Consider the following 13,885-nt stretch of genomic DNA (forward strand, 5'->3'; position numbering starts at 1 on the left):
CAGCAAAAAGCGACGAAACCAAACCAGCAAGGAAATCTAGAAGCAAACTTTCAATTAAAAGGAGGCAAGCCAACTACAGAAAGCAAATGAAAAGCCACGTCCGGCACCTAACCTAGTCTTCAAGTATTCTCACCAGCGCGGAGCTAAGTGCTGCCACTAAGACATGGAGGGAGCCCCCGAGGCCCGAGGGCGGCACTCCTGAGACTCCGGGGCGTGTACAGCCCCACTCATTATTACGTGAGAGTGTCACGGGCGGCGGTCTTCACAGGCACTGGGCCTTCTTCACAGGCACTGGGCCTTTCTTCGCAGGCGCTGGGCCTTACTTCATGGGTAGAACTTCCGGAGATGCTGGATGTTCCAGGCGTTCTAGATGGGCACCCCGTCCTATGTCTCCAGGCACGCGGCGCCAGGCCTGGAGACATGGACGACCTTGAATGGGCCCTCCCACATGGGTGAGAGCTTATGCAGCCCTTCCCCGGAGAGGACCCGCCTCAGGATGAGGTCACCCGCCTCGAGCGTCCTGGAGCGGATGTTGCAGCAGTGGTATCGCCGCAGCACCTGCTGGTACCTTGCCACCTATAGTGCGGCTTCGCGGCGGCGTTCCTCCCCCAGCATGAGGTCCATCCCCTGCGTGGCGTCCTGTTGCGTTTCATCAAACGCCAGGACCCATGCAGAGTGATGCCTGACCTCGTGAGGGAGGACCGCTTCTGTTTCGTAAACGAGGAAGAATGGGGTCTCGGCCGTTGGCTTGGTGGCGGTGGTATGGATGGACCACAACACGGACTGGAGCTCGTTGTACCAGCCCTTGCCGCAGGCCTCGAGCTTCTTCTTGAAAGTCCTGGTCTTGAGTCCCCTCAGGACCTCTGCGTTGGCGCGTTCGGCCTGACCATTGCTCCTGGGGTGTGCCACCGAAGCGTAGCAGATCTGCGTTCGAAGGTTAGCACAGTATGTTGATAACCCACAAGTATAAGGGATCACAACAGCTTTCGAGGATAGAGTATTCAACCCAAATTTATTGATTCGACACAAGGTGAGCCAAAGAATATTCTCAAGTATTAGCAGCTGAGTTGTCAATTCAACCACACCTGGAAACTTAGTATCTGCAGCAAGGTGTTTAGTAGCAAAGTAATATGTAGTTGTGGTAACGGTAACAAAAGAGTAATGAAAGTAAAGTAATGTTTTTGGTATTTTGTAGTGATTGTAACAATAGCAACGGGAAAGTAAATAAGCATAAACTAGTATACGGGAAGCTCGTAGGCATCGGATCAATGATGGATAATTATGCCGGATGCGGTTCATCATGTAACAGTCATAACATAGGGTGACACAGAACTAGCTTCAATTCATCAATGTAATGTAGGCATGTATTCCGAATATAGTCATACGTGCTTATGGAAAAGAACTTGCATGGCATCTTTTGTCCTACCCTTCCGTGGCAGCGGGGTCCTAATGGAAACTAAGGGATATTAAGGCCTCCTTTTAATAGAGTACCGGAACAAAGCATTAGCACATAGTGAATACATGAACTCCTCAAACTACGGTCATCACCGGTAAGTATCCCGATTATTGTCACTTCGGGGTTAACAGATCATAACACATAATAGGTGACTATAGACTTGCAAGATAGGATCAAGAACTCTCATATATTGATAAAAACATAATAGGTTCAGATCTTAAATCATGGCACTCGGGCCCTAGTGACAAGCATTAAGCATAGCAAAGTCATAGCAACATCAATCTCAGAACATAGTGGATACTAGGGATCAAACCCTAACAAAACTAACTCGATTACATGATAAATCTCATCCAACCCATCACCGTCCAGCAAGCCTACGATGGAATTACTCACGCACGGCGGTGAGCATCATGAAATTGGCAATGGAGGATGGTTGATGATGACGACGGCGACGAATCCCCCTCTCCGGAGCCCCGAACGGACTCCAGATCAGCCCTCCCGAGAGGTTTTAGGGCTTGGCGGCGGCTCTGTATCATAAAACGCGATGATTTCTTCTCTTCTATTTTTTTCTCCCCGAAAGCAAATATATAGAGTTGGAGTTGGAGTCGGAAGGTCTCCAGGGGGCCCACAAGGTAGGGGGCGCGCCCTAGGGGGGGCGGGGCACCCTCCCCCCTCGTGGACAGGGTGTGGCCCCCCTGGTCTTCATCTTTGGCGAGGATTTTTTATTATTTATTGTAAGATATTTCGTGGAGTTTCAGGTCATTCCGAGAACTTTTGTTTTCTGCACATAAAACAACATCATGGCAATTCTGCTGAAAACAGCGTCAGTCCGGGTTAGTTCCATTAAAATCATACAAGTTAGAGTCCAAAATAAGGGGAAAAGTGTTTAGAAAAGTAGATACAATGGAGACGTATCATATGTTCTGAAGAGATTACTAGTGAACTGCAAGCCGTTATCAGTGATGATGCGGTTGGAGACCCCGAAACGGCTCACGAGACCCTTGATGAACTTGACCGCGGAACCAACTGGGATGGTGCGGATGGCTTCCACTTCCGCCCACTTGGTGAACTTGTCGATGGCGGTGTAGAGGTAGCGGTAGCCCCGTGGCGCTCGAGGAAATGGGCCCAAGATATTCAGCCCCCAGACTGCGAACGACCATGTGAGTGGGATAGTCTGGAGGCCCTGAGCCGGCTGATGGATCTGCTTGGCGTGGAACTGGCAGGCTTCACAGGACTTCACCAGCTCGGCTGCGTCATTGAGCGCCGTGGGCCAGTAGAATCCGCTGCGAAATGCCTTGCCGACGAGGGTCCGTGATGACGAGTGGTGCCCGCAGTCCCCTCCATGTATGTCAGATAGCAACTCCTTCCCCTGGTCTCTGGAGATGCAACACAGTGAAATGTCATTTGGTCGCTTGCTGTACAACTCACTGTCCCGGATGCAGTATGCCGTGGCCTGCCGGGCCACGCGCTCCGCATCCTCCTCCTTCTCCGGCAATGTCCCTTGCATCAAGTATTCCTTGAATTCCTTGGTCCAGCATCCCTCCTGGGGCTCGAGCACCAAGAGTAGGCGCGCTCTCGAAGTCGGGCCACAGGCTGGGGCTCCTGTGGTAGGCGGCTGCGGGAGCTCCTCCCGAGGCTGAGCTGTCCTTGAAAGTGGTGGCGTTGCTGATGGCTTGAAGAGCCGCTCCTCGAAGACGCCAGGCTCTTGGGGCTGCCGCTTGGATGCCCTCTTAGCGATGTCATCAGCTTCCTTGTTGGTGCCACGTGGCACGTGCTGCAACTCCAGGCCCAGGAACTACTTCTCCATCTTGCGCACCTCTGCGAGGTATGCCTCCATGTGCTCGTCCTTCGGCTCGTATACTTTGTTGGAGAAGTTGACGAGAAGCTGCGAGTCGCCCCTGACGGTGAGGCGCTTCACCCCCAGGGCTGCCGCAGCTTTCAGGCCAGCTATTAGGCCTTCGTATTCTGCAATGTTGTTGGAGACCTTCTCGCCTTGCTGAAAGCAGAGCTGTACAACGTAGTAGAGCTTGTCTTGAGTGGGCGAGACGAGTACTGCTCCAGCCCCCGCGCCTTGATGCGCGAAGGCACCATCGAAATACATGACCCAACCATCGGGCGCCTCACTTCCCGGCGAGGTGGACCGGTCCTCGCCTACTTCCAGCGTCGGGGCATCCGTCCATTCCGCCACGAAATCAGCGAGTGCAGCTCCCTTGATGACCCTGGTAGTGCTGAACTCCAACTGGAATGCCTGCATCTTGATGTTCCACTCAGCGACCCTTCCAGCAGAGTTGGGGCTCCTGAGCACTCTCTCCAATGGATAGGCTGAGACGACCTTGATGCGGTGGCCCTGGCAGTAGTGCTGCAACTTGCGCGAGGCCACCAAGAGCGCGAGAAGGAGTTTTTAGGGCATGGGGTATCGTGCCCTTGCCTCCCACAACACCGTGTTGACGAAATACACCGGGTGCTCGACGAGGGCTGGCGCGTTGGTGAGGCTCGTGCCTTGCGGCAGCTGGGGTGTCTCATGAGGTGATGGAACCTCCGACGCTTGACCGCTTGTCGGGACCTTGGTGGCGACGTCCTGCCGAGCTTGGCCCCCTGTTGATGCCGCTACGGCTCTGGCTGCACCTTCCTCATCTTGCGTCACTCGGCTATAGCTTGGCACCACGCGCCTTTGGCTTGGTGCTCTTCCCAAACCGCTACCAGTGCTGCGTTGGCGGAGTACGGAGTGGCGACAAGATAAAGTATTAGGGGATCGAGAGGTCGCGACGCCACCATCACTGGAGGGCTGGTCAGGTAGCTCTTGAGGTCTTGAAAAGCTCGGTCGGCCTCCGGGGTCCACTCGAATGGGCCCTTCTTCTTCATCAGCTTGAAGAAGGGTAGGGCGCGCTCTCCCAGCTTGGAGGTGAAGCGCCCCAACGCCGTCACCCGACCAGCCAGCTTCTGCATTTCCTTGAGGGTGTGCGATCGGTTCATGTCTTCAATGGCCTTGATCTTCTCCGGGTTCGCCTCGATCCCTTTGTGGGACATGAGGAATCCCAGCAGCTTGCCGGAAGGGACACTGAACATGCACTTTTCTGGATTAAGTCACAAGTTCACCTGGTGCAGGCTCGCGAAGGTCTCCTCCAGATCTTGGATCAAGGTTCTTGCCTCCCGAGACTTCACCACAATGTCGTCGACGTAGGCCTCCGCATTTCTCTCGAGATGCCGCCCTAAGGCGATGTGCATCAACCGCTGAAAGGTCGCGCCCACGTTGCGCAGCCCGAAGAGCATACATGTGTACCAGTACACCCCACACAGGGTCAGAAAGGCTGTCTTCTCTACATCTTCTACTGCCATCTTGATCTGGTGATACCCTAAGAACGCATCCAGGAAGCACATCAGGCCGCACTTGGCGGTGGAGTCAATGATCTGGTCGATGCGTGGGAGTGGTAACGGATCTTGGGGGCAGGCCTTGTTGAGGTTGGTGAAGTCGACGCACATTCGCTCCTTCCCGCCTTTTTTCGGCAGTACGACGGGGTTCGCCAGCCATTCGGGGTACCAAACGTCGCGAATGGCACCCGCCGCCTCCAACTTGCGGGTTTCTTGGACGACGAAGGCCTGCTTCTCCGTGGACTGCCGTCTCGCCCGCTACTTCACCGGGCGTACATTGGGGCACACCCTCAAGTGACGTTGAATCACTTCTCTCGAGACCCCACCAGCTGCTTGGGCTCCCACGCGAATATCTCCTTGTTTGCGCGCAAGAACTTCACCAATGCTTCCTCTTGGCCTGGCTCGAGGTCGGCACCTATGGTAAAGGTGGCTCCCGAGGATCCGTCTTCATCGACCGACACCTGCTTGGTTTCCGTCTTGTCTTGGGTGAACAACTGCTTCTTCTTGGCTGGTGCGGCCCCCTTGGCCTCGGAGGCGCCTCCGTCGACAGGCTACGCCGCCGCGGCGGTCTTGAGGGCAAGCTTGAACGTTGCTAGGGCCTCCTTGGCGCCCCCTTGATAGTGAGGACACCCTTGCTTCCAGGCATCTTCATGAGGTTGTATGCTGGGTGGGTCGTTCCCATGAATTGGGCCAGTGCTGGGTACCCGAGGATGGCGTTGTACAGGATGCCGACATGGGCGATGTCGAAGTCGACCAGTTTGGTGTGGTAGTTGTCGCACGTGCCGAAGGTGACGGAGAGGCGGATTTGCCCCAAAGAGTGGGCGGTGCCGCCACCAACTCCTGAGAAAGGCTTGCTGAGGCTAAGCCTGTCAAGCGGCACGTGAAGAAGGCTGAAGGCCTCCGTGGAGAGCACATTGAGGCCGGCGCCGCCGTCGATGAGGGTCTTGGTGACGGCCACGTTGCAGATGGTAGGCGTGCAGAGCATCGGGAGCATACCCGAGCCGGCGGTGGTGACGGGGTGGTCTTCTGAGTCGAAGGTGAGGTCAGCCTCGGGCGCAGCCCAGCCCGGTAGAGCCCCTGAGCGCTTGGAAGCGACGCCGATCTGGCGAAGGAATGGCTTGACATGGCGATCTGAAGGCGGTGCTTGAGAGCCGCCTAGTAGGGCCGCGACCGCGTGGTGCATCGATGCCACGTAGCGTGCAGTGAAGAGGTCGCGCAGCTCCTCCCAAGATGCAACCGTGGATCCGGGGAGGTTGAGCAGCCAGGCGCGCGGCACGCCGGTGAGGGCCATGGGAAACCAGTTGGCCATGACCTTGTCGTCACCCCCGGCCTCGAGGACGGCCTCCTCGTATACCAGCAGGAAAGCCGTCGGGTCCGCCGCGCCGTCCTAGCGCGGCGGCATCTCCGGCTTGTACTTGGGTGGCCACTGCACTTGCCGCAAGGCGGGGGCCAGGTCTCGGAGCCTCCTGGCCCCGTCGTCAACGCCGGCCGTTGGAGCCGATAGCGTGGCGCCTGCCATGAGGGCGGAGCGCGATGCTGGCGGAGCGTAGATTGGCGAAGGGAAGGCTAAGACGCACCCCTACCTGGCGCGCCAGATGTCGGATCACGGGTTCCGGCAACACCATCAAGGTTCGAGCACTGGGGTGCGCACGAAGATTCCCCTTTACCGATCCACGTCCTAGTTTTGCTAAGATCTCGCGGACTAACTCGACGAACTCACAACACAAGGGACACAAGATTTATACCGGTTCGGGCCACCTTTGTGGTGTAATACTCTACAGTTGGGGAACGTAGCAGAAATTCAAAAAATTTCCTACGTGTCACCAAGATCTATCTATGGAGAAACCAGCAACGAGGGGAAGGAGAGTGCATCTACATACCCTTGTAGATCGCTATGCGGAAGCATTCAAGAGAACAGGGTTGATGGAGTCGTACTCGTCGTGATCCAAATCACCGATGATCCTAGTGCCGAACGGACGGCACCTCCGTGTTCAACACACGTACAGCCCGGTGACGTCTCCCATGCCTTGATCCAGCAAGGAGAGAGGGAGAGGTTGAGGAAGACTCCATCCAGCAGCAGCACAACGGCGTGGTGGTGGTGGAGGAGCGTGGTACTCCAGCAGGACTTCGCCAAGCACCGCAAGAGACGAGGAGGGAGAGGGGTAGGGTTGCACCAAGAAGGAGAGGAACTCATGTGTATTGGGCAGCCCAAACCTCAAGTATATATAGGGGGAGGGGAGGGGCTGCGCCCCCACCTAGGTTTCCACCCCTAGGGGTGGCGGCCAGCCTAGATCCCATCTAGGGGAGGCGGCCAAGGGGGAAGAGAGGGGGGCGCACCACTAGGTGGGCCTTAGGCCCATCTGAGCCTAGGGTTTGCCCCATTCCACTCTCCCTTGAGCCTTGGGCCTTGGTGGGGGGGTGCACCAGCCCACCTGGGGCTGGTCCCCTCCCACACTTGGCCCATGCAGCCCTCCGGGGCTGGTGGCCCCACTTGGTGGACCCCCAGGACCCTCCCGGTGGTCCCGGTACGTTACCGATAAACCCCGAAACTTTTCCGGCGACCAAAACAGGACTTCCCATATACAAATCTTTACCTCCGGACCATTCCGAAACTCCTCGTGACGTCTGGGATCTCATCCGGGACTCCGAACAACATTCGGTAACCACGTATATCTATTCCCTATAACCCTAGCGTCATCAAACCTTAAGTGTGTAGACCCTACGGGTTCGGGAACCATGCAGACATGACCGAGACGTTCTCCGGTCAATAACCAACAACGGGATCTGGATACCCATGTTGGTTCCCACATGTTCCATGATGATCTCATCGGATGAACCACGATGTCGAGGATTCGATCAATCCCGTATACAATTCCCTTTGTCTAGCGGTACGATACTTGCCCGAGATTCGATCGTCGGTATCCCGATACCTTGTTCAATCTCGTTACTGGCAAGTCTCTTTACTCGTTCGGTAACACATCATCCCGTGATCAACTCCTTGATCACATTGTGCACATTATGATGATGTCCTACCGAGTGGGCCCAGAGATACCTCTCCGTCACACGGAGTGACAAATCCCAGTCTCAATTCGTGCCAACCCAACAGACACTTTCGGAGATACCCGTAGTGCACCTTTATAGCCACCCAGTTACGTTGTGACGTTTGGCACACCCAAAGTATTCCTACGGTATCCGGGAGTTGCACAATCTCATGGTCTAAGGAAATGATACTTGACATTAGAAAAGCTTTAGCATACGAACTACACGATCTTTGTGCTAGGCTTAGGATTGGGTCTTGTCCATCACATCATTCTCCCAATGATGTGATCCCGTTATCAACGACATCCAATGTCCATGGTCAGGAAACCGTAACCATCTATTGATCAACGAGCTAGTCAACTAGAGGCTTACTAGGGACATGGTGTTGTCTATGTATCCACACATGTATCTGAGTTTCCTATCAATACAATTCTAGCATGGATAATAAACGATTATCATGAACAAGGAAATATAATAATAATCAATTTATTATTGCCTCTAGGGCATATTTCCAACAGTCTCCCACTTGCACTAGAGTCAATAATCTAGTTCACATCGCCATGTGATTAACACTCACAGGTCACATCGCCATGTGACCAACACCCAAAGAGTTTACTAGTGTCACTAAACTAGTTCACATCATCATGTGATTAAGACTCAATGAGTTCTGGGGTTTGATCATGTTTTGCTTGTGAGAGAGGTTTCAGTCAACGGGTCTGCAACATTCAGATCCGTATGTACTTTGCAAATCTCTAGGTCATATTATAAATGCTGCTTCCACGCTCCACTTGGAGCTATTCCAAATGGTTGCTCCACTATACATATCCGGTTTGCTACTCAGAGTCATTCGGATAGGTGTTAAAGCTTGCATCGATGTAACCCTTTACGCCGAACTCTTTATCACCTCCATATTCGAGAAACATGTCCTTATTACTCCAAGGATAATTTTTGACCGCTATCTAGTGATCCACTCCTGGATCACCTTTGTACCCTCTTTGCAGACATGTGGCAAGGCACACATCAGGTGCGGTACTCAGCATGGCATACCGTATAGAGCCTATGACAAAAGCATAGGGGACGACCTTCGTCCTTCCTCTTTCTTCTGCCGTGGTCAAGCTTTAAGTCTTAACTTCATACCTTACAACTCAGGCAAGAACTCCTTCTTTGACTGATCCATCTTGAACACCTTCAAGATCATGTCAATGTATGTGCTCATTTGAAAGTACCATTAAGCGTTTTGATCTATCCTTATAGATCTTGATGCTCAATGTTCAAGTAGCTTAATCCAGGCTTTCCATTGAAAAACACTTTCCAAATAACCCTATATGCTTTCCAGAAATTCTACATCATTTCTGATCAACAATATGTCAACAACATATACTCATCAGAAATTCTATAGTGCTCCCACTCACTTCTTTGGAATACAAGTTTCTCATAAACTTTGTATACACCCAAAATCTTTGATCATCTCATCAAAGCATACATTCCAACTCCGAGATGCTTACTCCAGTCCTTAGAAGGATTGCTGGAGCTTTGCATACTTATTAGCATCTTTCAGGATTGACAAAACCTTCTGGTTGTATCACATACAACCTTTCCTCGAGAAAATCATCGAGGAAACAATGTTTGACATCCTATCTGCAAGATTTCATAAATAATGCTAATATAATTCCAACAGACTCTTAGCATCGCTATGAATGAGAAAGTCTCATCGTAGTCAACTCCTTGAACTTGTCAGAAAACATCTTAATGACAAGTCGAGCTTTCTTAATGGTGATACTTACCATCATTGTCCGTCTTCCTTTTAAAATCTATATGTACCTAACAGCCTTACGACCATCATGTAGTTCTTCCAAAGTCTACACTTTGTTTTCATATATGGATCCTCTCTTGGATTATATGGCCTCGAGCCATTTTGGAATCCAGGCCCACCATCGCTTCTCCATAGCTCGTAGGTTCATTGTTGTCTAGCAACATGACTTCCAAGACAGGATTACGTACCACTCTGAAGTAGTACGCATCCTTTTCATCCCACGAGGTTTGGTAGTGACTTGATCTGAAGTTTCATGATCACTATCATAAGCTTCCACCTCAATTGGTGTAGGTGCCACAGGAACAACTCCCTGTGCCCTGCCACACACTAGTTGAAGAGACGGTTCAATAACCTCATCAAGTCTCCACCATCCTCCCACTCAATTTTTTCGAGAGAAACTTTTCCTCGAGAAAGGACCCGATTCTAGAAACAATCCCTTATTGCTTTCGGATCTGAGACAGGAGGTATACCCAACTGTTTTGGGTGTCCTATGAAGATGCATTTATCCGCTTTGGGTTCGAGCTTATCAGCCTAATTTTTTTTTCACATAAGCGTCGCAGCCCCAAACTTTTAAGAAATGACAGCTTAGGTTTCTCTAAACCATAGTTCATACGGTGTCATCTCATCGGAATGACGTGGTTCCCTATTTAAAGTGAATGTGGTTGTCTCTAATGCCTAACCCATAGACTATCGTGGTAATTTGATAAGAGACATCATGGTATGCATCATATCCAATAGGGTGCAATTATGATGTTCGGACACACCATCATACTATGGTGTTCCAGGCTGTATTAGTTGTGAAACAATTTTCACAATGTCTTAATTCTGTGCCAAACTCGTAATTCAGATATTCATCTCTATGATCATATCATAGATATTTTATCCTCTTGTCACGATGATCTTTCAACTTCACCCTGAAATTACTTGAACCTTTCAATAATTCAGACTCGTGATTCATCAAGTAAATATACTCAACATCTACTGAAATCATCTGTGAAGTAAGAACATAATGATATCCACTACACGCCTCAGCACTCATTGGACTGCACACATCAAAATGTATTACTTCCAACAAGTTGCTTTCTAGTTCCATTTTACTGAAAACAAGGCTTTCAGTCATCTTGTCCATGTGGTATGATTTGCATGTCTCAAGTGATTTAAAATCAAGTGAGTCCAAACGGTCCATTTGCATGGAGTTTCTTCATGCATATACACCAATAGACATGGTTCGCATGTCTCAAACTTTTCAAAACGAGTGATCCCAAAGATCCATTAACATGGAGCTTCTTCATGCGTTTTATACCAATATGACTTACGTGGCAGTGCCACAAGTAGGTGGTACTATCATTACTATCTTATATCTTTTGGCATGTGCAAGACCATTGAAGGTATTATTCAAATAAACAGAGTAACCATTATTCTCCTTAAATGAATAACCGTATTGCGATAGACATAATCCAATCATGTCTATGCTCAACGCAAACACCAATCTCGATGGTAGAGGGAGCGTGCGATGCTTGATCACATCAAGCTTGGAAAAACTTCCAACACATATTGCCAGCTCACCTTTAGCTAGTCTCCGTTTACTCCACAGCCTTTTATTTCGAGTTTACTAACATTTAGCAACCGAATCGGTATCTAATACCATGGTGCTACTAGGAGTACTAGTAAAGTACACATTAACACAATGTATATCCAATATACTTTTATCGACCTTGCCAGCCTTCTCATCTACCAAGTATCTAGGGTAGTTCTGCTCCAGTGGCTGTTCCCCTTATTACAGAAGCACTTAGTCTCGGGTTTGGGTTCAACCTTGGGTTTGTTCACTAGAGCAGCAGCTGATTTGCTGTTTCATGAAGTATCCCTTTTTGCCCTTGCCCTTCTTGAAACTAGTGGTTTCACCAACCATCAACAATTGATGCTCCTTCTTGATTTCTACTTTTGTGGTGTCAAACATCGTGAATATCTCAAGGATCATCATATATGTCCCTGATATATTATAGTTCATCACGAAGCTCTAGTAGCTTGGTGGTAATGCGTTCGGAGAAACATCACTGTCTCATCTGGAAGATTAACTCCCACTCGATTCAAATGATTGTTGTACTCAGACAATCTGAGCACAAGATCAACAATTGAGCTTTTCTCCCTTAGTTTGCAGGCTAAGAAAATCGTCGGAGGTCTTATACCTCTTGACGTGGGCACGATCCTGAAATCCCAATTTCAGCCCTCGAAACATCTCATATGTTTCGCGACGTTTAAAAACGTCTTCGGTGCCTCAACTCTAAACCGTTTAACTGAACTATCACGTAGTTATCAAAATGTGTATGTCAGATGTTCGCAACATCCACAGACGACGTTCGAGGTTCAGCACACTGAGCGATGCATTAAGGACATAAGCCTTTTATGAAGCAATGAGGACAATCCTCAGTTTACGGACCTAGTCCGCATAATTGCTACTATCAACTTTCAACTAAATTTTCTCTAGGAACATATCTAAACAGTAGAACTGAAGCGCGAGTTACGACATAATTTGCGAAGACCTTTTGACTATGTTCAGGATAATTAAGTTCATCTTATGAACTCCCACTCAGATAGACATCCCTCTAGTCATCTAAGTGATTACATGATCCGAGTCAACTAGGCCGTGTCCGATCATCACGTGAGACGGACTAGTCATCATCGGTGAACATCTTCATGTTGATCGTATCTACCATACGATTCATGTTCGACCTTTCGGTCTCTTGTGTTCCGAGGCCATGTCTGTACATGCTAGGCTCGTCAAGTCAACCTAAGTGTTTCGCGTGTGTAAATCTGTCTTACACCCGTTGTATGTGAACGTTAGAATCTATCACACCCGATCATCACGTGGTGCTTCGAAACAACGAACTGTCGCAATGGTGCACAGTTAGGGGGAAGATTTTCTTGAAATTATTATGAGGGATCATCTTATTTACTACCGTCGTTCTAAGTAAACAAGATGCAAAAACATGATAAACATCACATGCAATCAAATAATAGTGACATGATATGGCCAATATCATATAGCTCATTTGATCTCCATCTTGGGGCTCCATGATCATCTTGTCACCGGCATGACACCATGATCTCCATCATCATGATCTCCATCATCGTGTCTCCATGAAGTTGCTCGCCAACTATTACTTCTACAACTATGGCTACCGGTTAGCAATAAAGTAAAGTAATTACATGGCGTTGTTCAATGACACGCAGGTCATACAATAAATAAAGACAACTTCTATGGCTCCTGCCGGTTGTCATACTCATCGACATGCAAGTCGTGATTCCTATTACAAGAACATGATCAATCTCTTACATCACATATATCATTCATCACATCCTTTTGGCCATATCACATCACATGGCATACCCTGCAAAAACAAGTTAGACGTCCTCTAATTATTGTTTGCATGTTTTACGTCGCTACTATGGGTTTCTAGCAAGACCGTTTCTTACCTACGCAAAAACCACAACGTGATATGCCAATTGCTATTTACCCTTCATAAGGACCCTTTTCATCGAATCCGATCCGACTAAAGTGGGAGAGACAGACACCCACTAGCCACCTTATGCAACTAGTGCATGTCAGTCGGTGGAACCAGTCTCACGTAAGAGTACGTGTAAGGTCGGTCCGGGCCGCTTCATCCCACAATGCCGCCGAATCAAGATTGGACTAGTAACGGTAAGCATATTGAACAAAATCAACGCCCACAACTACTTTGTGTTCTACTCGTGCATAGAATCTATGCAATAGACCTAGCTCATGATGCCATTGTTGGGGAACGTAGCAGAAATTCAAAAAATTTCCTACGTGTCACCAAGATCTATCTATGGAGAAACCAACAACGAGGGGAAGGAGAGTGCATCTACATACCCTTGTAAATCGCTACGCGGAAGCGTTCAAGAGAACGGGGTTGATGGAGTCGTACTCGTCGTGATCCAAATCACCGATGATCCTAGTGCCGAACGGATGGCACCTCCGTGTTCAACACACGTACAGCCCGGTGACGTCTCCCATGCCTTGATCTAGCAAGAAGAGAGGGAGAGGTTGAGGAAGACTCCATCCAGCAGCAGCACAACGACGTGATGGTGGTGGAGGAGCGTGGTACTCCAGCAGGGCTTCACCAAGCATCGCAAGAGACGAGGAGGGAGAGGGGTAGGGCTGCGCCAAGAAGGAGAGGAACTCATGT

Source organism: Triticum dicoccoides, chromosome 5A (genome assembly GCF_002162155.2).
Source record: "Triticum dicoccoides isolate Atlit2015 ecotype Zavitan chromosome 5A, WEW_v2.0, whole genome shotgun sequence".
NCBI classification, from domain to species: Eukaryota; Viridiplantae; Streptophyta; class Magnoliopsida; order Poales; family Poaceae; genus Triticum; species Triticum dicoccoides.